A 25904-nucleotide genomic window follows, 5' to 3' on the forward strand; every position below is an offset into this window, starting at 1 on the left:
GTAAAAAGCTATGCAGTGGAGCGTGGCACTAGACAGGGCTGCCCCCTATCTCCGCTGCTCTTTGCGTTGCAGTGGAGCCGCTGGCAGCCGCGGCGCGCAGTGGGGGCGAGGTCAGGGAGTAGGGGCAGGAGGGGGGAGACACCAAATTGCCTTATATGCTGACGATCTGCTGATTTTTTGGGGGGATATGCATGGAGACCTGCCTCAGGAACAGCTGATGCTTTCTCAGTTCGGTAGACATTCAGGACTGGGAGCAAACTGGGATAAAACCAGGTTGTTCCCGCTAAGACCCACGGTAGCACCTCCACTGGACTGGGTATGGTTAAATGGGAGCCGAGATGCCTTTCTTATTTGGGAGTTAAGGTGTACCACAACCCACAAGACATCCTCGAAGGTAACGTAGGGGGAACACTATGGTCCATCAGGCCCAGTATGGCTTTCTGGCAAACATTGCCATTGTCTGTAGCAGGTAGAGTAGCGATTCTCAAAATGATAGTCCTGCTTAGGGTTTTATATCACTTTTCAGCCTTACCGGTGTGGATACCCAGGGCAACCTTTAGGGAACTGGAGACAATGGTCATAGCATTCCTATGGGGTGACGGACGGAGGAGAGTGGCTTTGACCAAACTCCAGAGGCGGTCCACGGATGGGGGGTTGGCGGTCCCCGACTTTGGGGCCTATTACTTGGCAGCACAGCTCCAATGGCTCACGCAATGGATAGCAAGCGTGAAACCATTCACCCCTCCGCTGACAAGGTTAATGGAGGTGTTGTTGGGGAGCCAGGGCGGCAATACGGGGGATTCCCCAGAGTTTAAAATTTTGATTCAATGCTGGAAAAGCTATTTACGTAAAATTAAGATAAAGACCCCCTATTCCCTGGAACTGCGTCTGTTGTCCTTGCGGGCTTTGCCTCATCGGAGCGACTGGGACGGGCTCCAAACCTGCGTGGAGGCTGGAATTCAGACGGTGGGAACACTATTTACGGAGGGGACGATGATACCTTTTGGGGAGCTCAGGGTAGAGTTTGATTTGCCAAGGGGTCATTTCTTACTCTACGGCTCACTCAAAGCTAGTATTCGGCGGCACTGGCGGGAGGGATTGAGAGAGCCCCCAAAAGACAACTTGGACCTACATAGCGACCTCCGCCGGCAAGTTTAAAGCGGTGTAAAATTTATATGGCAGGATACGGGCTGACAAGACCCTTCCATTGACACAACTTAGACTAACTTGGCAGAGAGATCTGAGCACCGATATTTCTGACAAGGACTGGGAGCACATACTGGAGGGGGTCCCCAAAATGACTAGAAACGCTAGATTTAAGCTCATTAACTTTCATGTGCTGCATCAGGCTTATTTAACTCCTGGCCAGATCAACAAGTACTTTGGAACGGAGGGAGTGGAATGCCCTAGGTGCGGGTTGCTGGGAGCAGAATTCAAGCATATGTTTTGGGACTGCCCATTGCTTGAGGCATTCTGGGAAGCGGTGAATCAGTCAGTGGCAAGAGCGATGGGCAAGGAGATCCCCTGCACAATAGGCCATTGTGTTAAGCTCTGACACGGTAGTTTAGTGTAAAGAGCTTTATTCAAAAACCACCAACCCAACAGCAGTGTCAGCTCCCATTTCCTCAACCGTCCAGTATCTCTCCACTCCGCAGACCGTCCTCGAGACCACTCAGTTAGAATCTCAATGACAGAGATTCCAGACTGTACCCAACATTCTTAAGCAGCCACAACACATCCCCCTTATTACACTAGAGATGGAATACATAAAAGGAACAACAACAAAAAAGGAAAAAAAAGAAAATATAACATATGTGTGTGGATAAAACAAATAAGCAACAATATGACAATGTAATGGCCGGAATAACAGGATAATACAGAATATTTAAATTGCACAGAAGTATGCAGGAAAAACATCAGAATTCAAGAAACATAGTCCTTCCACCACACTGGTTTAGAACGGAGTCTGACAGGAGTTGTCTTGCATGGTGTTACCTTGGACTCTGTCCTTGCGGTGTGGTTCGCTCCTCGGTTAGACAGATTATCGGAATCAATCCTGGGACAGTTCCATTTTGCAATTCTGGACATACTCCACACTTCACCATTATCCAGCACAACCATATTTTCCCTCACCTCCTTAATACGGAAAGGGCCTTTGAAACTTGACCTCCCTTTAGTTTTGTAATTAGGGTCTTTCAACCATACCAAGTCATCAACCTTCCATGCAACATCGGACACACAAGATTTGAAATCATACCGCAATTGGTACTTTTGTTGATGATCGCTCCTACGCATGGATGCTTTACCAAGTTTCTCCTGGTCAAGTTTCTCTGAAATACATGATCCCAACTTATCTCTGAACCATGCTGGGAACATCTTGTTACAACCCAACCTTCCCCTCATGTACTCAAAAGGGGCGATTCCCGTAACGCTATTGGGAGTATTACGATATGCCCACCATTGGTCTCTCAGGAGACTCCCAAGAGAAACTCACGTCTCAACTGCTTCCTGGACACAGTACTTCACCATCCTATTCATACGTTCTGCAAGACCATTGGCCTGGGGTAAGTACAAGGCAGTTCTCAAATGCACAATAGCTAAAGAGTCCAAGAAGGACTTCATCTCCACGGATGTCAACTGTACCCCTTATCTGTAACCAAATGGCTGGGTACACCCTCTCGTGAGAACTCCTCCATTAAAAACTCAATCACCGTCCTGGTATCTAGGGAGTTAACACACTTGGTCACTACCCATCTTGAAGTATAGTCCACCATGAGAATGACATACCGTTCACTAGCAGGGAGAAGATGGAAAGGGCCCATGAAATCTAGACCTAGCTTCACCCAGGGCCTTTCTGGCACAGCAACTGGGGAAAGTGGGGGTTTCGATACCACTTTACTCTTGTCACTTCGTGCACATGTCACACAATCTTTAACGGTCGCTTCGACCTCACGATCCAACCCTGGCCACCAATATATCAATCTCAACCTTGATTTGGTGAGATTCCTGCCCAAATGACCCTCATGAGCCAAATTGATGATCTTATTTCTTAAACCAGTGGGAGGTATGCATTTAGTACCCCTTAATACCTCACGACCACTTAAAGACAGTTCATCCCTAATGTTCCAGTAACTCTTCAAAGGTTCAGGAATGTCCTTATAATCCGGCCACCCTCTTACAATGTAACCAGCAAGATCATGTCTAATGGAATCTTGATCCACAGCAGTCTTCCACTCATCTTCACTTATAGCCAACTCATTCACCCAACTAATGACACCCTCATCCTCGCTTTCGTCATGACTATCAATCGAACTCCTAGACAAGAAATCAGCTACCGTATTCTTCGGCCCGGGCACATACTCAACAGAAAAATTATACTCCATTAACCCTTCAACCCACCTCTTTATTCTAGGTGTCAATCCCTCACTTTTCTTTGAAGAAAACATTTGTACGAGGGGTCTGTGATCAGTTCTCACAACAAAGGGTAAACCCCACAGATAGAATCTGAAATGCTTGACTGCCCATGAGCACGCAAGAGCCTCCCTCTCAATAACGGAATACTGTTGCTCTGACCCCTTCAGGGAACGGGAAGCAAAGGCAATGACCTTCTCCTCTTGATTTTCTCTTTGGATCAACACTGCCCCCAATCCAGTTACACTAGCATCAGTGTACAAGAAGGTTTTAGCGTGTGTGTCGAAATGGCCTAATGTGGGCATTTTCCCAATACAGTCTTTCACAAAAGTGAAAGCAGCTGCACAGTCTCGACCATGCAAATGTGTTTCCCTTTTTCAACAGGGATCTCAAAGGTTGTGTCACGCTCGCAAAGTTGGCAACAAATTTAGAATAATACTCTGCCAGCCCTAAAAAGGATCTCACACCCTCCTTGTCTTTGGGTTCAGGGGCGCTGACAATAGAATCAACCAACTCAAGCTTGGGTTTAATCCCATCACTGGAAATAGTATGACCAAGGTAGGTCACAGAAGAAACTCTAAACTTGCATTTTTCCTTCTTAACCGTGAGGCCAGAACCAACCAGTCTACACAATACTTCTCTAAGGATTTCATCATGTTCCTCTAACGTTTTGCCATGAACCAAAATGTCGTCTTGAAAGATTAGGACACCCAAAACCCCCTCCAGAACTTTCCTCATAATACGTTGAAAACAGGCAGCAGCGGAGGCTAGCCCGAAAGGCATTCTACGAAATTGATAAGCTCCTAGCGGAGTTACAAATGACGTGAGGTGTCTAGAGTCTGGGTGTAAAACAACCTGGTGATATGCTGACGACAAATCTAGTACACTAAATACTTTTGAACCACCAAGCCCTGACAATTCCTCAGAAATATTGGGCAGGGGTTGGCGATCAACCCAAATATGCTTATTAAGGTCTCTGAGGTCCACACACATGCGAATTCGTCTCCCATTGTCCTTCGGCGCTAGAACAATGGGAGCCAACCATTCAGAGGACTCTATCTCCTCAATCACACCAGCATCCAAAAGCTTGTTAAGCTCCACTTTGAGAGGTTCTAACATTAATTTTGGAACTCCTCTCACTTTATGCACAGAAGGAGTGGCATTCTTCTTAAGAATAATTCTGTGTTCAAAATTGGACAGACAACCTAGTTCTTCTCTGAACACAGTAGGGAAATCCTTCAGAATATCAAGATCCAAGTTGCTATCATTCACTACCATAACCTGACTCTTGGCATTGGGGTCCAATTTAATCCCCATATCACGTTGGTGACGCCAACCTAGTAGATTGTTCCCGCGTTTTGCTACATAAACTTTCCCTACAGTGGCCTTACTTTGGAATTGAATACGCATGATCTTATAGCCTATCACTTCTATTTTAGACCCCCCATAACTGACAGGGTTGATATCAGGTGCTGTTAACAAATGGAAATCCTCCCCAAAAATTGCCCGGTAATTCTTGTCACCCACCATAGTATAAGGAGAACCCGAATCAGCTAATACTGTTACAATTTTTCCATCAAGCTCAATAGCACACTCAGGCATGGTTACAGGTCCTACATCTACCATTCCAGACTCATTCACAATGTTGCCGGAATCCGAATCAATGCATAGGATCATCTTGTTAACATTCTCAGTGACAGCATCTATATTGTTCTTGTCACTATTGCAGACTCTAGCATAGTGCCCTTTTTTCCCACACTTCCTACACTGAGAATTCCGTGCGAAACAATTAGGACTGTTCGCAGCATGTCCTGTATTACCACAACGGAAACAACGCTGAAGTCTAGACTCTCTCTTCCTCTCTTGGGTAAATCCTGGGGTTTTACTGTCACTGTCACAGCTAACCCTCAAGACCTCCTCGCGAAAATGCGGTGCTTGAACCATGCACAAATCATTGTCTCCACTCATCTCCTTAATCCAACTATTGGTGCTCTCCATCCCTTCAACAATTGCAATGGCCTCTCTTAAGCCTGGGTTTTTCGTCAGTAGCTTCTCCTGAACTCTCTTGTTGTTAGTACATCGGACGAGTTGGTCACGGATTAAGGAATCCGTGATGTCACCAAAATCACAAGTGCGTGCTAGCGTGCGCAAAACAGCAATGTAATTACCCACACTTTCAGACTTCCCTTGTGAGCGTGCAAAAAACTTGTGTCTCTCAAGAACAACATTGAGTTTGGATTCAAAGTGTGCTGCTAAAATGGCCACAGACATCTCATAACAGTCTCTAGGTTCACCTTCTGCCCCTCCAAAGGACAAGGTCTCTAGACTATCATAGATATTCCTGCCCTCAATTCCTAAATTGTGCAACAAGACTGCTTGTTTCCTTGCAGGAGAGAACTTTTCCCCACCTATCGCTATTAAATAGGAATCAAAAAGATTCTTCCAACGCTTCCACAGAAGAATCGGGTCGCCTTTATCCGTTAGAAAAGGAGGAGGCTGAGACATTGTAGGAGTAGCCATAACTTGTAACGCGTCTTAAGTCCACTGTAGAAGAAAATCCCTTTAAACTGTTCCACAATGTAGCACTGCACAACGAAGAGGAGAAAAAGAAAAAAATATATATATATAAATCTGGCTTGGACGATTGAGACGCAAGCGCGTTGCTAGGCAGCGTTGCTATGGCTGCGCACGCAATGCAGGCTCGCGTTATTAGGCCTTCCGTATACTTCTCGTTGCCAGGGCCGCGTTGCTAGGCTCCTGTAGCAACAAATGTGCGTGCCCACTCGAGCGCGCTGGGTCGTTGGAGGCTCGCGCTGAACTGAAAAAAAACTGTAGCCGGCAAGAAAGGATAAAAACACAAACAAATCCACTGTCTAGAGTAGACAGAAATTGTTCCTGGAACGTGTTCTCACCCCCACCTAGTGGAGACCGCGAAAAACGTCCACGCTGCCGCTGACACAGGGAAAATTTGATGGAGGTCGCCGGAGACGCTTACTCTGCCAACAACACGGAGAAGACCATCCGTTCAACCAGGAAAACAGGCACTTTCGTTCGATCAGGTAGGAAAAGCGAAGCAAGTCCCTGGGGAAATGGCGTCGCGACAGAAGAGTAGAAATCCGTGGGTTCTGGGTTGGTGGTCACCTCGTCGCCAGTGTTAAGCTCTGACACGGTAGTTTAGTGTAAAGAGCTTTATTCAAAAACCACCAACCCAACAGCAGCGTCAGCTCCCATTTCCTCAACCGTCCAGTATCTCTCCACTCCGCAGACCGTCCTCGAGACCACTCAGTTAGAATCTCAATGACAGAGATTCCAGACTGTACCCAACATTCTTAAGCAGCCACAACACATTGCTTGCTCGGGTGGTTTCCACATACGTCCAAGACGAAAGTAACTAGCAGATTTCAGGACCTGGCCTACGTGCTGGCTAAGAGGGAATTTGCAATGGCCTGGAAAAATCCAACAGGACCGAGGCTATCCCACTGGAAAAGGGAATTGAAAAAATGGCCTAGATGTGAGGGAGATGTTCTCCACAGAGAGGCCAAGAGAGGAATGAGACTACCAGAAATAGCACAAGGATGGGAGGCAGTAATGGTGCTTTGGAGGAGGAGATCCAGACTGATCTGGTCCCTTGATTGAATGACTGAATAACAGACTATAAGGACCTGATCGTGCACCACCTGTTGGCGGACCCTTTACACTGTCAGGGAACTTGAAGCTGCCACATATAAGGAGAGGAAATATGTCTCTTACCACAACGCACAATGCTCCTCTCGCAATATACCAATGGGCTCACTAAAGGGAGGAGGGGGAAGTTGGGGTGGATAAAGGGAGGGAAGTTGGGTGAGTTCTTAGGGTCCCAGTTTTCTAGGGAATCAGGAATGTATGGTTTAAGTTGAACCACTGTATGGAAACAATAATAGTTGCTATATGTTGTATTGTACCATGACTACATGTTAAGTGGATAACTGAAACTACAATAAAAATATGTTTTAAATAAAAAAAACTGATGGCCCATCACACCTGGAAAGGGTTTAACATTTACCTATTTCTGCCAACAGCTTTGTTGCTGGGGAAATGTTGTAGTCCATAGGGCACACATCTAGGTGCTTAGTTTCAAATAAGGATTGTATTAGCAGATGCTGCAAAAATGTAGGGTGTATTAATAACTTTCATTCACATGTTAAGACGCAGTCTGACTTTTCCTTGTTGGTTTATGCTGAGCTGTAGAAAGTAACACATCTAAATTGTTTGCATCTGACTTTCTAAGTTTTATGATTATTAAAACTCAGCTGCGTTTCATGAAAATCCACAGAGCAGTTTCAGTTATTTAACACAGAGGCATTTATTTGTACCCAGGGGTGAAACCAGCCGTACTTGTTCTGAATGCCCCAACGTCTCAATATGCTTCCATCACCTAAATAACTAATTGGAGGAGTGCATTTTTGATTTTTTTTTAAAAGTTGTCTTCCTTTCGGAAAACCCTACAATAGTCAGGACACTAAGGGCCTGTTTTGGAGTTTGATGAACGGGTTCCTCTGTCACAGGTGTGATGGATGTCCCATCTGCCGTATTACGATTTCCATTGGAAATAATGGAGTTGTGGTTTAGTAGATGGGATGTTCGTCATGTTTGTGACGGAGTAGCCCCTTCCCCCATACTCTAAAACAGACCCTTAATTCTGAAGTTTAGCCTCTCCATGGTCAAACTATAGCTGAATTAGTGTGAATCATCCAATACATCAACACATTAAAAACCTGAAGGGTGACACATTGCAAAGAAAGGCTAACAACTGAAGTCCACCCACCAAACTTACGCTGGATCTTCAACGAAAATAAACATTTGGGCCCTCATTACACTATTGGCGGTAAATCCCGCTTACCGCCGTGCAGAAGGCCACCAACACATCGCAGCAGCGGCAGAATACCGCTACAGCTATTATGACCCACAGCCCGGAATCCGCCAAAAACCAGACACCCACACAAGTCCGCCACACCAAAAGTCAGTGATAAACTGGCGATAACAAAACCTCCACCGTCACGCCAACAGGAATACGCCCACACTATCACGACACAAGAATCCACGCGGCGGTCATTCAACCGCAGTATTCCATTGGCGGTACAAACCGCCGCGCTCAAAATACACACACACACTTACAAAACACAACCACATTGGACAATTCAAAATACACACACCTGATACACATACATGCACCACTGCCACACACTCAATACAATATAAAACACACACCCACATCACCCACAAACCCGATGACGAAAATTGAGAAAGAAGCCCAGAGAGAGACACCACCATCAACAACACTAGCATCCACAGGCACACAACACCATCACTCACACAACATCCATGCACCTCAGACAACACACACAAACACATCCCCTCACACATCACAACACACACCACCTCACACATCACCCACACCACACCATGGCACTGCAAAGACACCCCAGGTTCTCTGAGGAGGAGCTCAGGGTCATGGTGGAGGAAATCGCCCGGGTAGAGCCACAGCTATTCGTATCACAGGTGCAGCATACCCCATAGCTAGGAAATTGGAGCTATGGCGCAGAATCCTAGACAGGGTCAACGCAGTGAGACAGCATCCAAGAACTAGGGATGACATCAGGAAGAGGTGGAACGACCTACGGGGGAAGGTGAGTTCTGTGGTCTCAAGACACCAGATTGCAGTTCAGAGGACTGTCAGCGGACCCCCACCTCCTCCCCCACAACTAACAACATGGGAGGAGCAGGTCTTGGCTGTACTGCATCCTGAGGGCATCGCAGGAGGAATGGACTCGGGTAAGTCAAATCTTAACTATTAAATCCCCCACCCTACCTGCATGCTATCACATACCCCACCTTCACCCCCATCACTCCAACACCTCACAAATGTCCCACTATCACAACCCACACATCCCAACACCAAGCCCTGCATGCAACACCAAAGCATGGACACCCATCACCAAAGCATGTCCACTACAGATACCCACACAGACCCCAAACCTATTATCAAACAAGGCCCTACACAAGAATGCAAGCACTGGAGTACAGGGTCACCCACCCATTTTCTACACGATGACACACACAGATGCAATAATCATGCCTGTACACCCCTGCAGGACCCCTACCCAACGTCTCCGGATAGGAGGCTCCAGACATGTCCACTTCCCCCACAGAAGAGAACCACAGTGATGACAGCAGCTCTGTCCAACTGGATCAAGATGACCAGCCCGGCCCGTCTGGGACCTCGGACAGTCGGCTCCCCTGACACTGGCACAAGCCACCACAGAGCCTCCCCCCTCAGGAAACACCAGCACAGCACCCACCCAGCGGGCCCATCCCTCTGTCCCCAGGACACGTCTAGCAGCAGTGTGTCCACCACTACAGGGAACCCAGGCAAACCCACCAACCCAAGAAGATCAGGGACCTGGGGCAGTGGCAGTGGGCACACGGTTCAGGGGACAGAGGCACAGGAAAACAGGGGAACTGGGAGGACTGCTGTGCGACAGGGGGAGGACAGGCCCAGGGAACCCACTCTCCATGAGGCCCTCTCCAACATCATGGGAGCATACCATAATTCCCAGGAGACTATGGCAACAATACTGGCCAACTTTCAGGAGACCCAGCGGCTGCAGGAGGAACAGTATCAGGGGATCAGGGAGGAACTTAAGTCCATCAACACCACCCTGGTCACCATTGTAGGGGTGCTGAAGGACCTTGTGAATATCAGGAGGGACACTGTTGCACAACAAGGGGCCCCTGACACTAGCCTGGATGATGATCAGCCCACCACCTCCGCTGGCGCTAGTGGACAGGAGGCACCGCCACAGGACCACCACACCAGCACCCCACCCCCTGCAGAAGGAGAACCACCCCGCAAACGGTCCCTGAGATCCAGGACAAAGACAGAGAACAATGCCAAGACCCCGCCAGGAAATGAGACCCCCCTGAATGTCATCCTTCTATCCCACTTCATCACCCTGTCCATCCATCAACTGCCCTAGCTCCACTTCCTATGCCCCTTTGGACAATGCACCTGTGAAACAAATAGACTGGACTCTGCCATGGACAATCCTCCACCATCACCCCTGCCCATTTTACAATCCCCTCCACTATTTTGCACTGAAATAAACACCCTTGAATCACAAAACAAGCTGGAGTCAGTCTGTGCTTTCACAAATGGGTATTTGCAATAACTATGGAATATAGAAATGTCGATTGTATTGTCAACATACCAATGTAACACAGCTCTAGTCCATGAGGTAACATAGCAGAGGTCACACAGTGGGACCCACATCTGTGAAATGGAAAGGCAAAGTGACAAGTCAAGGTCCATACACTGGGTGAAAGTGACAGACATATGATGGGTCTAACAATTGTATGAGAGGTGTGAGACAGTGACATCTTACCTGTGCCTCACTGGAAGTATTGCCGTTGTTTCTGTTGTCGATATCCTCTTTTTCTGCCTCTTCTTCTTCACTTTTCATAGGCTCCACAGCTGCCACAAGACCTCCTTCTGGACCATCCTCCGGCAGAAAAGGCACCTGTCATCGCAAAGCCAGGTTGTGCAGCATACAGCAGGCCCGATGATCTGTCACACCTTCTTTGGTGAGTAGTAGAGATAACCACCTGTCATATGGAGGCACCGGAACCTGGCCTTCAGGAGTCTGAAGGTCCTTTCGATCACTCTCCTAGTTCACCCATGTGCCTCATTTTGCGTTCCTCGGCCCTTGTCCTGGGATTTCTCACTGGGGTCAGTAGCCATGACAGTTTGGGGTAACCAGAGTCACCTGCAAATGTCGAGGGACAACTGTTAGACACACAGTAACCCTTAGGGACAACCCCAGACCCAGACAACTATTCACAGGGTATAGGGTCCTTGTCCTCACCTATTAGCCACACACGGTGCCTCTGGAGTTGCCCCATCACATAAGGGATGCTGCTATTCCTCAGAATGTAAGCGTCATGCACTGAGCCAGGAAACTTGGCATTCACATGGGAGATGTACTGGTCGGCCAAACACACCATCTTCACATTCATTGAATGGTAGCTCTTCTGGTTTCTTTACACCTGTTCACTCCTGTGGGGGGTACCAAGGCCACATGTGTCCCATCAATGGCACCTATGATGTTGGGGATATGTCCCAGGGCATAGAAGTCACCTTTCACTGTAGGCAAATCCTCCACCTGAGGGAAAACAATGTAGCTGTGCATGTGTTTAAGCAGGGCAGACAACACTCTGGACAACACGTTTGAGAACATAGGCAGGGACATCCCTGATGCAATGGCCACTGTTGTTTGAAAAGACCCACTTGCCAGGAAATGGAGTACAGACAGGACCTGCACTAGAGGGAGGATTCCTGTGGGATGGCGGATTGCTGACATCAGGTCTGGCTCCAACTGGGCACACAGTTCATGGATTGTTGCACAATCAAGTCTGTAGGTGACTATTACGTGTCTCTCTTCCATTGTCGACAGGTCCACCAGCGGTCTGTACACCGGAGGATGCCGCCATCTCACCACCTGACCCAGCGGACGTGCCCTATGGAGGAGAACAGCGAGCAGAGAGTCAGCCAACACTGAGGTATTACTAAATGTCATTTGCAAACATTTGTAAATCCGCAATGTGCCTGTTACTGTGTGTATGCAAGGCCTAGATAGGTGTGACACAGTTAATATTAATGCCATGTGGCCCCCTGAAATGGCGGCTGGTGGGACAAGGGGATATGAGGTAGCTGCACTGGCGTTCTACACCATCGCGGTAGGTTGTCGAAGACCGCAGCGCAATCCTGCATTGGTTAACATAGGACCCTATGGGTCCCAGGAGCCAATGACAATGTACGCTGGCGGTGACGGTACGCACCACCGCGGACGTGACCGCCATTTTCTGTCTGTTCACTCACTTGATACCTGACCTTCGACAGGAGAGGACCTATACTGCAAGTGCTGCTGTGACCTCAGTCTGGAAGCGACAATGGCTCATGTGTCTGGGGAAAGGGCCCCTGCCTTCACTTCGGAGGAGTTAGAGAAGCTAGTGGATGGGGTCCTCCCCCAGTACACGCTACTCTACGGTCCTCCAGACAAACAGGTGAGTACACTGTGAGCATGCTGCATGGGAAATGCCTGTTTGGAGTGGGGTGGATGGAAGATACATGGTGGGGGACAGAGGCATGCATGTGCCGACGGTGAGTGTATGTGCGTCAGCGCCAGGGTGGGAACGGGGGCCAATGACTGTGATGGTCCTGATGGTTAAAGTTTTTCCGTTTCCCCTGTACTATTCCTCTAGGTCAGTGCCCACCAGAAGAAGGATATTTGGCGTGCCATCGCCAAGGACGTACGGACCCTGGGGGTCCACTACAGACGGAGCACCCACTGCTGGAAGAGATGGGAGGACATTCGCCGCTGGAGCAAGAAGATGGCGGAGGCCCAGCTGGGGATGGCCTCCCACGTGGGAGGGGTGCCCGTCGCACCATGACCCCCCTGATGTTTCGGATCCTGGCGGTGGCGTATCCAGAGTTGGATGGGCGCTTGAGGGAATCACAGCAGCCACAAGGGGGTGAGTACTGTCACATCCATCTGGGTGGGGGAGGTGGGCAGTGGGTTTCTCTAGGCCAGGGCGACCTTTGTAGGCAAGGACCCTTTGTGAGGCAGGCTATGTGGCACCCCAACCCCACCAGTGGTAAGAGCCATCTACACCTAGCCAGGCTCCTGTGACTTCCATGTGTTCAGCAATCGGGCATAGGCCTTGTACCCCATGGGCATGTGATTAATCTAGGAACTCTAAGTGCATGGCGTAGTGCAGAGGGCTGCTGTGTCTGTATTGTCTGCCAACGGTAGTGGTAGTGCATGCACTGAACATGTATTTCTTCTGTCTTTCCCCCACCCTTTTTGTGGTCTCCCTGTTCTTGTGTGCAATAGCATTATCAGGCGGAGGAGCAGTGGCACCGGAGCAGGAGGGAGGTGCATCCCACTTGGCCCTGGAGGGCGAGACAACGGAGTCTGAAGCCCCCAGTGGGATGGAGGGCGAGGGGAGCTCCACGGTGGGGACAGGAGGTGACAGCAGCGACAGCTACTCCTCTGCTGATGGGAGCTCCCTTGCGGTGGCGGGCCCCTCTGTGCCCCCCGCATCAACAGGTACAGCTGCCACCCCCCCTACCAACACTGCCCTCCCAGCAGCCCTTCAGCGTGTGTCCCGTGGACACTCACCCAGGAGGGTGGGCATCTCCTTCGCCCCAGGCACCTCAGGCCCTGCCCCGGTCAGCCCTGCTGCCCTCAGTGTGGAGGCTATTGACCTCCTGAGATCCCTCACTGTTGGGCAATCTACCATTCTGAATGCCATCCAGGGTGTAGAGAGGCATTTGCAACAAACAAATGCATACCTGGAGGGCATTCATTCTGGCCAGGCAGCCCAACAGAGAGTATTTTAGGCTCTGGCCTCAGCACTGATGGCAGCCATTGTCCCTGTGTCCAGCCCCCCCCTCCAACTTCCTCCACCCAGACCCAATCCCCTGTACCTCAGCCTATCCCAAGCACACCATTAGACTAGCATGCACACACCTCATCACACAAGGGTGGCTCAGGCAAACATAAGCACCACACATCCCACAGGCACTCACACAAGCATCATTCCCATGCAGACATTACAACATCCACTGCCTCCACTGTGTCCCCCTCCTCCATGTCCTCCTTCTCCCTCCCTGTCTCGTCTCCACTCACACCTGCATACACTACATCTTCAGCCACTACCTCCATCACCAGCACGCCCATCACCACACACCGCTCACGTGCACTCACCACCCCCACTACCATTCACACATCCTCTGTGTCCTCTACCAGTGTGTCTGTGAGCCCTCCTCCCAAAGTACACAAACGCAGGCACACACCCACCCAACAGCTATCCACCTCACAACAGCCTCAAGCCCATGCACTTTCACCCCAATTCAGCAAACGTACACCTCCTACAACCACTATCTTTTCCTCCACTCCCAAACCCACTCCATCCACCCGTCCCAGTGTGTCTAAAAAAAAAATCCTGGCTAACATTGACCTCTTCCCTACACCTCCCCCCCGTCCGTCCCCTAGGGCCAGGCTTTCCAGCTCCCAACCCAGCACCTCAGTCACCACATCACCGGGCACAGTGGTCCCAGCAACAGCGGGCTTTTGGAGTGCGCCAAGCATCAGGGCAGCCAGTGTGCCACAGAGCGAGGGCAAGGACACCTGCAAAAGTAAAGAAGTTGCCCACAACCAGGAGGGAGAAGGCGAAAACACCTGGGGCCACCAAGGGCCACCAAGGGCTCAGGGAAAACAAAAGGGGATAGTGGCAAGACAGCAGCGCCACCATCCAAGGTGGGGAAGGGCCAGAAAATCAAGGGCAGGTCAGGAGAGGGCATGGTGGCACCGACTTAGGGACCAGTGTCACACCTTCTGTCCACGTCGATGCCAACCGGTACGGCGGAGAAGACCGCCACCTGCACCCCCACCTGCACCGCCACCAGCACCGCAGTCACTGAGCCCGCCACCAGCACCGCAATCACTGAGCCCGCCACCAGCACCGCCGCCACAGAGCCCACCACCAGCACCGCCACCACAGAGACCGCCACCAGCACCGCCACCAGCACTGCCGCCACAGAGTCCGCCACCAGCACCGCCACCACACTGATGCCACCAGCCAGCCGCCTGCACCGATGCCACAGAGGTCACTGCAAGCACCGCTGCCACAGAGTCCGCCGCCAGCACCAATGCCACAGAGTCCGCTGCCAGCACCGCTGCCACAGAGTCCGCTGCCAGCACCGATGCCACAGAGGCTGCCACCAGCACCGCCGCTACTGACACCGCCGCAAGCACTGCCAGCGGCCCCGCGACATCCTGATCCAGTGGCAGCACCACAGACATGGCTGCCATCCCCAGTGGTCAGTCGACCGAGCCTGGTGGTCAGTTCCAGGAGCCTGGGCAGCTTCCATGATGCAACACCTTCAGTGGAGAAAGGCATCCACTACCTCAGTCCTTGGCAGGATGAAGCACTCTGGGCACAAAGCCCCCTCCAGAACCAGTGGAGAAAGGCATCCACTACCTCTGTACTTGGCAGGATGAAGCACTCTGGGCACAAAGCCCCCTCCAGAACCAGTGGAGAAAGGCATCCACTACCTCTGCACTTGGTAGGATGAAGCACTCTGGGCACAAAGCCTCCTCCAGAACCAGTGGAGAAAGACATCCAGTACCTCTGTCCTTGGCAGGATGAAGCACTCTGGGCACAAAGCCCCCTCCAGATCCAGTGAAGTAGCACATCCACTACCTCAGTCCTTGGCAGGATAAAGCACTCTGGGCACAAAGCCCCCTCCAGAACCAGTGGAGAAAAGCATCCACTACCTCAGTCCTTGGCAGGATGAAGCACTCTGGGCACAAAGCCTCCTCCAGAACCAGTGGAGAAAGGCATCCACCTGAGTGACTGTGGCTTTGCACTCCCCAGGATAAAGCAGTGGGCAAACCACCCACTAGAGAGACTTGAGAGACTGTGGCTTTGCACTCCCCAGGATAAAGCAGTGGGCAAACCACCCACTGGAGAGACTTGAGAGACTGTGGCTTTGCACTCCCCAGGATAAAGCAGTGGGCAACCCAACCAATGGAGAGACTTGAGAGACTGTGGCTTAACACTCGCCAGGATAAAGCAGTGGGAAAACCACCCACTGGAGAGACTTGAGAGACTGTGGCTTTGCACTCCCCAGGATAAAGCAGTGGGCAACCCACCCACTGGAGAGACTTGAGAGACTGTGGCTTTGCACTCCCCAGGATAAAGCAGTGGGCATGGAGCCCCCTCGTGGAGCAGTGGCGTCATGCACTCATCCGGCTGAGGTGGCCCCCCTTCCCTTCCCCCTGAGGTGCCTGTTTCATTTCGATCTGATGCCCCTGCAGTGTTCTCTCCGTTTGAAGTCTGGTATTCAGTGTGGGCCTCGCCCATGCATTTTGGGCCCAGTGGTCCACGGACAATTATTGGTGCACTATCCGGACTTGTGTAGTTGGTCTACATAATTGTGTATACTGTATTTCGAGTTTTGACTACTGTTTATTTCATGATTACAATAGTTCAACTCATTTCTTTTTGTCCTTGCGTCCTTGAAAGGGGGTATGGGGTGTAAATGTAATGTTGCAGCATGTATTTGTGTGTATGTTGTGGGTGAGGGTGGGGGTGTTGCGTGTTGCGTGGGTGTGTCACTCTCTTTTCCCTCCCCCCTCCCCTGTGTTGTAGGTGCAGTACTCACTGTGGTCGTCTCCGCCGTCTTTGTTGCTCCTGATAGAGGAGCAGGAATACCATCGCAGGTAGTATTTGGAGTTCTGGCTCCATGGCGTCCTGGTTCCTCATGGGGTATGGGGAGGTGAGTGTTTTCGCTTCCAAGTCCTGTTTCCGCCGTGTTTTTGTTCGCGTTGGTTCCACCCCGGAAAAGGTGGCAGACTGGCCTCTCATAATAGTGTGGGCGGTACATTGTCTTCCGCCTGTCTGTTGGCGGTGACCGTCGCGCTGTTTGTTTCTACCGCCATGGCGGTCGGAGTGTTAAAGTGGCTGTCTATGTTGGCGGTTTCCGCCACGGTCGTGATTCAATTTTTTTTTTCTGCCGGGCTTTTGGCGGAATTACCGCAGCGTTAACACCGACCGCCAGGGTCTTGGTCTACCTTAGTGAATCCCAAGTAAGCATGGTCATCAATTTGGTATTTCTGGTTGGTCTTTGTTCAGGGGTTCTGTTGTAACTAGTCATTTAAGAAAATGACTCTATTAGCTAGTCAAAATTGTTAATTTGTGCCCATTGAGCACTTCTTCAGTTACCCCTGTGAGGAAATTGTGCATATTATATGGTGTGCATGTGAGGCTTCACCATGTAATACAATGCTAAACCATCTAGGACCAGTCAGGCTTTGTTTGTCAAATCCTTAGCTCAATCCTGGCTCACTGTGGCTTCGAGCAGTCAGGCTTCAACGAATGAACAAGTCTGGAGAAGCTGAACAGCACCAACACACTGAAGAGGAAAGAAACAACTCTCAAGAAATTTAACCCCAATTTATAAACAATAGGTTGTATTTTCATGAATTTATGGACACCAAAATGAAAAAGATCCATATGGGTGTTCCGAAGACTTAACTTTTTACAGAAACAATTGATAAAGACTTTTCACTACTGCATACAAGCATTGAAAATCCAACAAATTTGACACTTAGAAACATTTTCAACCAAATGTTACATCAAGGATAAATGTGTTTACTTGGAGGTATTGTGGGCAACCCAACTCCAGTAAGGAGCCAGCCAAGGGGACCAAGAAGGTCCGAAGAAGCAGTTACCTTGGTAGTAAAAGCAGACTTCAGTCCAGTGTCATTGGTTCTTTACCATTGACTTCCATGGAGTGGTCCTGATACAAAGGATGCAAGATGCTGAAGATGCTCAAGGAAACTGAGGATGCTGTGTGGTTGATGGGGGCCTCCAGTTTGTGTAATCTACCTCATGTGGACAAAAACTGTACAGTGGCAACAATACCTTGATGTGGATACCATTATTTGGGTGCTTCTTAGTTTGCTAGTAACAGGCATCTGGTTCACAGAACAGGGGAAAGATAAAGGACATTTTTATTTTATGCCAAATAAAATAAGTCCAACAATATAACATGGTACTCACATGATGCATCCAGAGTAAAAGGTTATATTTTTATAAATGCAAAATAAATATCGTAGGTGATGGAAGACAGATCATAAGCACAGTTTTAAAGATCTGAAACGTTTGCTTCTCCAGAAACGAAGATAGGAGGAAAGGCAATGATGTGATTAAAAGGTGTAAAGGGAAATGTACAAAGGCATTGTATTATAATAGCATTTGTAGAACCCTTCATACCATATTATGAGACGGCAAAGCACATTAGTTGTCATGTTGCACTACATCATGGTGGAGTGCCGGTTGCCCTTCTGACCCTTGCCCACCACAAATCGTGAAGAACATTCTTCTGTCTACTTCTGCTGCCACACATGTAAGAAGAATCATCAACAACTCTTTAACTACAGGAACTTTTCCTGTAGACCTGAAAAAGGCATACATATGACCGTTATTAAAGAAAACAAACCTAGACCCGCAAGACCCCAACAACTACAGACCAATCACAAATGGTTCTTTCCTGGGCAAATTGATAGAAAAAGTAGCAATCACCCAGATGTCACAATTCATTGAAGACAATTCTATACTTTCAGACTTCCAAACTGGATTCCGCCCGGAAGAGGCACTGAATCGGCACTCATAGCAATCTGGGATGATCTTAAAAACACAGTTGACTGCAATGGAGTTGCTGCACTACTTCTCTTGGACCTCTCGGCTGGCTTTGATACGGTTGAACATGACACCATAATTCAAAGACTCCATGAAGCCGGCATACAAGGGACTGCTCTTGACTGGATTACTTCCTATCTTCAAAAAAGATCTAATATCATCTACTCGCCCCCCTTCTCGTCCAAACCCTACCTCACAAAAGCAGGGATCCCCCAAGGATCAATCATCTCACCTTTGCTTTTCAACATCTACATGATATCATTACCAGAACTGATCAATGATTTCCATCTCACATGCTACAACTATTCAGAAATCTTCAGTTGCCTCAGAGCCGTTGATCAGTGGATGACCTGGAGCCATCTCAAACTCAATACCTCCAAAACAGAAATACTCCTATGTGGTGACTGGAAAAGTTATGACCCTCTGTGCGTCTGGCCTGACGATCTTGGACCACCTCCTCAATTATCCAAGGAAGTTAAAAACCTTGGAATCACCATGAATTCCAAGTTAACTATGAATGCCCAAGTGAACAAATTAGCACGAACAAGCTTCATCACCTTGAAGACTCTACGACGCATCTTCCCCCACCTCGGATTTACACACAAGGTGCAAGCTATTATCTCACTTGTACTATCCAAACTGGATTATGCCAATGGCCTCTACCATGGATCATCTCTATCTATTATGAAAAAACTACAACGTATTCAGAACTCCGCAGCCAGGCTTCTATTACATGTAAAGCCGCAAGCCCACATCTTCCCTGCCTTGAGAGCACTATACTGGTTACCCGTTGCCAGAAGATGCACTTTCAAGCTGCTTTGTATCACCCACAAAGCTATACATGGAACAGGACCGCTTTTTATCAGAAACAAAATAACCAAATACATCCAACAAAGAAACCTCCGCTCAAGATTGGCACCCCGCCTTAGAACACCACCATACAATAAAAAGATTATAGGTGGTACATCCTTCTCTGTTCAAGCAGCCAAACTATGGAATTCATTACCCCCAACTATAAGAGCCCCAGATAACTTTCTTATCATCAGAAAACTGCTCAAGAGTTGGCTCTTTCCTTCATAACCACCATATTCAAACAACTATGGACTGCATATGCCTTTGTTGATAAATATTTTTTCTGATTATGTGTCTATTTCTAGTTATGTATAGTTCTTTAGAAAATATGTATCGCTACTGTGTCATAACAATAAAATACACATACACTCTTTAAACCTGTTTGACTAAGTTTATTTACCCATGGTTCTAATTATGTATTGTATGTACATATATGTGCATATGTGTGTGTATTCATGTGTGTATGTATGTGTGTGTATGTATGTGTATATATATATATATATATATATATATATATAAACACTTCCTTATATGCGTAAATAAGGCCACCAGCACTCCGTGAAGGTATAAATAGGATTTAATTCAATCCACACAGGAACGCGTTTCGGCGTCTCCGCCTTTCTCAACATTATACAACATTTATTAATTTTTCATTGTTCACATTTCTTAATATTATTGTATATAGTCACTATTGTTAGTTTTCTGAATTTTGAAAGTGGGTGGTTGTAGTAGATGACAAAATAGTTAGTAGACTTGGAATTTATGTAGTACGAGCATAAACAGATGTATTATATTTTATTGACAGTGTTGCTTTAAATTTGGTGCATGTGACTTGTCTAACATGTTATTTAAAGGGGGCCAAAATGGCGGCCCCACAGGTTGAGAAAGGCAGAGACGCCGAAACGCGTTCCTGTGTGGATTGAATTAAATCCTATTTATACCTTCACGGAGTGCCGGTGGCCTTATTTACTTATAAGGAAGTGTTTGTATTACAGACGTGGTGGCGCGCGTCTACCGGGCACCATTGGTGGTCAGGAGCAACAAGGGTATTGCCAAATTCAAGTGTGGATATATATATATATATATATATATATATTTGTGTGTATGTATGTGTGTATGTTGTTCTGTGATTGGCATGTTCGTGGGTCATTGCATGGCTCCTGAGTGGGTTGTTATACTAGATATCTATGAATCCCTGCTCTCATCTTATCACACTTATCTACCCATCATCATATGTCATGTCTCAATCAATCTATCCTCCATTCCCACTCTGACTCACACAAATCCATTCTACTACTTTCATCTCCTAAATAACTCAGCCTAAGCTCTTCCCTCTGCTTCCACATCCAACTCACCAAACCTCACTCTACTACCATGACCTCCCAAACAACCCTACTAAATTCTCCCTTATTTATCTCACCCTGCTACTATAATCTCCCTAACCCTTCCACAGACTCTTCCCTCCTCCACCCCCCTTTACTCATCCCAAGCCTTTGGGATGAGTAAATGAGGGCTATACTCCCTGCCCTGGCTCTGGCAGGATGGGCAAGACATTTGATAAGGAGAAGACATCCAGGTCCTGGCTCTCACCTCCTCATGAGAAACCGGCTTAGACCACACCAGACACCATGGCGGCCCAGGACATGGGACAGGCAGAAGGGTATAACTCTATTGCTGAACCATCATCCGCAACTACACCTGTGGCACTCCAGCCTCCACAAGGCAGCGGTGGACAAATTGAAAGCAAGGGAGAAGGACAGTGACTATATTAAGTGGGGGGTTGTTGTTTAACTTGTCTTCAGTGTTATATGTGTGGAGTAGTGTAGGTTAAGGATAGGTAGGGTATATAAGTGATAAGTTAGGATAGGGTAGTTGAAGTATTAGGTTAGGATAATTTATCATAGGTTTAGTTAGTTGTAATGTATTAGGTGTATATTATTTAATGTTTAGTTAGTGGTAGTGTATTAGGTATTAGGTGTATACTATTTGTTATTCTTTGAATAAATAAGGTGCTTCTCTTTCATGATTGATTCATTTTGGCCAGCATGACAGTTGTCACTTATGCTTGTGTTGGGTTGGGCCTATGCTGTGGTATTTGCTGTGAGTGTTGGGGTCGATGGGTCATTAGCTGCATTACATAAGGACTGGACCCAGGGCAGTTTGCTACAGTGTCACCTAAGTGATATTCTGATTTGTCTGTCCACTGTAGATTTGAATCGTGGTGTGAATGCACACACTCTCCAATGCAGATATCCACTATAGTCTTACTGTATGTGTAAGTGCAGCTACATGTTTTGTCGGGAGTTATGACTCACACCATTGTGACAACTATGGGATGTGTAAGCTGACTCTAGCACCGTTTAATAGTTACATCTGTTATGTTTGCTGGTTAATCTCCATTGACGTATTGGCCACCTAGACAGTTTTTCATCTTGTCTTACCATGTTGTCTTATGATTGATGGAAAGCTAATTTGGAAAACAAACAGGGGACACTAAATGCTACTTTATGATCATGTTGGCTAAACATGTGATGTTATGAATGGCCTGGGCTGATGTTACCATGATGGTAATTTGGGTAGTCACTGTCAGCACATGCACCATGATCTTCTGAGTCCAGACAAGAAACAACATAGAACACGCTGGTAGAGTAAAGTGATTTTATTCACAGGAGAGACAAGTAACACAGAGAACATGGAAGTCCAAAATGGTTGGTGAGGCATCAGATGTCCAGACAGAGTCCATGGGAGTACCCCTGCATGTGCCATGCAGAGTAGAGGATTAGTTCTGTGATGAGGAGAATGAACAAACTGCAATTTGGGGAAGGCCAAATTGAGAGTACACACACAGGTGAGGTTAACAAGTGGGACAACAAATTGAGATCATTACCAGTGGTGAAGTTTACTAGCATAGTCATGAGCACTGGGCAAAGGAGGAAGTGCCATCTATGCACGGAAAACAACTAGCGGGCAGTTTTACGTTGGAGAGAGGGGAAGTGCACATCTTCCTCCTCTGATGTGTCTGTTGCTTCCCGTGAGGGGGTGTTGTAGGTGCTGAAAGTGACAGCAAAAGGTCACAGACACATCAGGGGCAGAAGATGTAGCTCCCCAGTCTGCAGCCGCATTTCTCTGTGGCAAGAGGTGAGGCAGCAGTGCGTTGAGAAGGGCCTGCTGTTTTGACAACACAGTCCCAAGGTCACTGTGGTAGGCACCCATAGTGGCGATGTATGTGTCCTGCTTCCCCTACATGCACTCCAGGATCTTATGTATAGATCCCAGCTGTCTGGCAACCTCACCGGTGCCACTTTGGCAGGGCAGTTGTTCATGCCTCTGTCTCATGACACCAGGGATATCAGCCAGGGACTATTGAAGTCCACAGACACCGACTAGAGGTGCTTTGTATAGCGGACGCGGTGTCCTTAATTGTACTGAGGAACCTATGGACTGCCTTTAGGGTGCCCACCATGGTCTCCATACACACCTGCACCACATCTAGCATCTCCTGCTGGACTCCTACCACCCGAAGTTGAAATTCTTCTTGGGGGTCCCCAGAGTCCAGGGCTGGGGTGGTGTAGCAGGATGTGGTTGTTGTCTGCTGGGTGGCTCCTCTGGAGACCCACAACACTATAGGCCCTTCCTGCAACCAGAGATGGTGTGTCAAGGGAGCCCAGTATTTCCAGGAGGGTGGCATAATCCAGGGTGGGCAGTCAGTTATCCTAAGCCATGTCGTCATCCTGGACAGGCAGCTGCTCAGGAGGTCTAGCTACATCCTCTGAATTTACTGAGAGTAATGTTAGGGTGTCCTTTGTGACATGTTGAGATGGCCAAACTGTTTGATAATCTGACATGTTAATGTTTGACTTTCTAAACATGTTTGCCTAGGATGGATGTTACATGTAGTCTTGGAGTACAAGTTGCACTGTAGTTGCCTTTCAAATGACAGTCTCTCTGTATTATCACTACAACCACTGTGTGACCAGACCGAATTTTTAGCTCATGTCACTTATTACAACATTGTTTCACAAGTCATTGGGCCTACCAGTCCTGGATGTATGTGAAGAAGTTTTGTCCACATCTGTCAAGTTGATTTGATTTGTTTGACATGGTGCCATTACTGGATTTGTTTTTACATGTTGAGCCCATTACTGCTTTGATTGCACCTATTTCCCAGGGTGGCTGCATTCCCTGTGTCAGTATTCATTCGAATGCTCCTGTGCATGTGATGTGGCTGTGCTCATGATGTCGTTATGATCCAGCCATCTGGGTTTCACAATATACACTATGAGACTCTGCCTTGTTGTGCTGTCTACCATGCACATCATATGTTCATGTGTTCAAGGGTTGGAACTGTTCCACTTATCCTGCACAACCCTACACACATTAGAAAAGTGATAGACTGCAGAAATGTGTGTGTGGGAATGTACTTCCCATGTTGTACATATTTCTGTCTCCTCATTTGTAATAATTGCAAACAATTTTGGGGGTCATCTTGTGGACAATGGGCACTATGCACAAAATCATATGGTATGATAAATGTCAATTCTGGGGCTTTTAGTAGCACGGCCATTGTAGAGTTGATACGTTGCAGATTTGAGTATCAGCAAAGGGTGACACATCCTTTGACTGAAGTATATTCACTTGGACATGCACATGCCACTCTACAACTCGTCATTTTGGGGCAGGGACACTTCTTACTGTCACACAGTGATGTGTCCTAGGTAAAACATTGACTCTCTTGTGCCTTCAACACCAACAAAATTTGTGACCATATGCAATATACTGACATGTCTGTCTTTTGGTATGGACTATAGTCTGAACTGTACTCCACATGGTAGTAGTGCTGGAAATGATGACATGTATCCAACTGCTTTTGAAACATGACTGATAGCATCCACCTCAGTATTCAAACATCACTGACTCCTACCCTTTGTGTTGACTGACTATTTTTGCATGTCCCCTGACGGATCCATGTTTCACATGATCCAACAGGTAGCAAGGTGACCGAAATTCCCTGCAGACTCCCTCCTGCCAGATGCTACGTCTTCACCCAGAACCACATAACATGTAGGCTGTTGTACCCCAATGCCCTATTCTGTGTCATCCGTTCCCAGCTGTAACACGTGTAACACTGTCTGACACAACAGTGCATATGTATTGTTTATGTTATTTTTCAAGACACATATCCATTATATTATACTTGCTATGCACTGTCTCCCCATTCAGACATAATGACAGTTCCATCTGCGCATATATCACTTACAAGATTTTGTGGCCCTCCAGGTGATACATTGCAAGGAGTTGTGTCATTGATTATACTAGTTTTATATGTGTGCAGCATTCTGCTACACACATTGTAAGTAGATAGAACCTGACACGATTTTATTTGTGCACAAAGGTGCCTCTTCCTGCAAAACAATATTCATCTCTGGAACACAGACACCCTTGATCCGTGGTGCTAAGATGTCTGTAATGTAGGGAGGATTCTTTTTGTGCATGAAGCGACACCTTTCTACACAATAACAATGCCAAGAGGATGTGTTTTATTTCTATGTGTGCTGTATAATGCAGCACACATAGAAGAAATAACAAGGATACATGAAGGTAAATCTCATCATTGTACCTCCCTTACACCTTCGACTTCGACTTTTGACACATTTCCAAGTTCTCAAATCCTTGAAAATATGGGAATGTGTCAATATCCATGTGTGGTGTTTGGGAATGCCCACCACAACACCCATGGAATGCTTTTTTGACTCAGAGTGAGGCAATATAGCAACGTGCTTTGCGTTGCCTTACTCCATATCTACAAAGCCATGTGAAGAGACTTTGCATGGCTTTGCATGGCCCAGTAGATATGGCCTGCAGCCCTCACCATCAGTGCATCAAAAAAACAGCTGCTCCGGTGGCGCTAGACACTTGTAAATATGGACCGTAGTTTTGAAGACTCATTCTGTGCATTGCACTACATGTCCCAAAATCCACAGGCTGGGATGGACTGGTTCTGCACATTCAAATTGTTACGGGTACATGTGACGGAACCTGACTGAGCTCTGCAACATATTACTGGGCAGTGTGAGCGGAAACCTTGAGACATAGTTAGAGAAAGCGCATACCTTGCATTTATTGTACCTATTGCCCCTTTCTATTACTTATCCTGTGTCTGTGCTGGTTCATCATATACTGCGCTGTCTCGTCCAGGGATTCCAACCACCAACTTGTCTGGGATGACAGCTGCCACCTGCTTCTCCAAGTCATCCTGCTCCTCTTGGGGTGCAGGGCTTCCTCCTCCAGTCTGATTGTTGCCTTCAAGTTAATGCCAGTTTCTACTTTGTCCAGCA

Source organism: Pleurodeles waltl, chromosome 8 (assembly GCF_031143425.1).
Source record: "Pleurodeles waltl isolate 20211129_DDA chromosome 8, aPleWal1.hap1.20221129, whole genome shotgun sequence".
In the NCBI taxonomy this organism is placed as follows: domain Eukaryota; kingdom Metazoa; phylum Chordata; class Amphibia; order Caudata; family Salamandridae; genus Pleurodeles; species Pleurodeles waltl.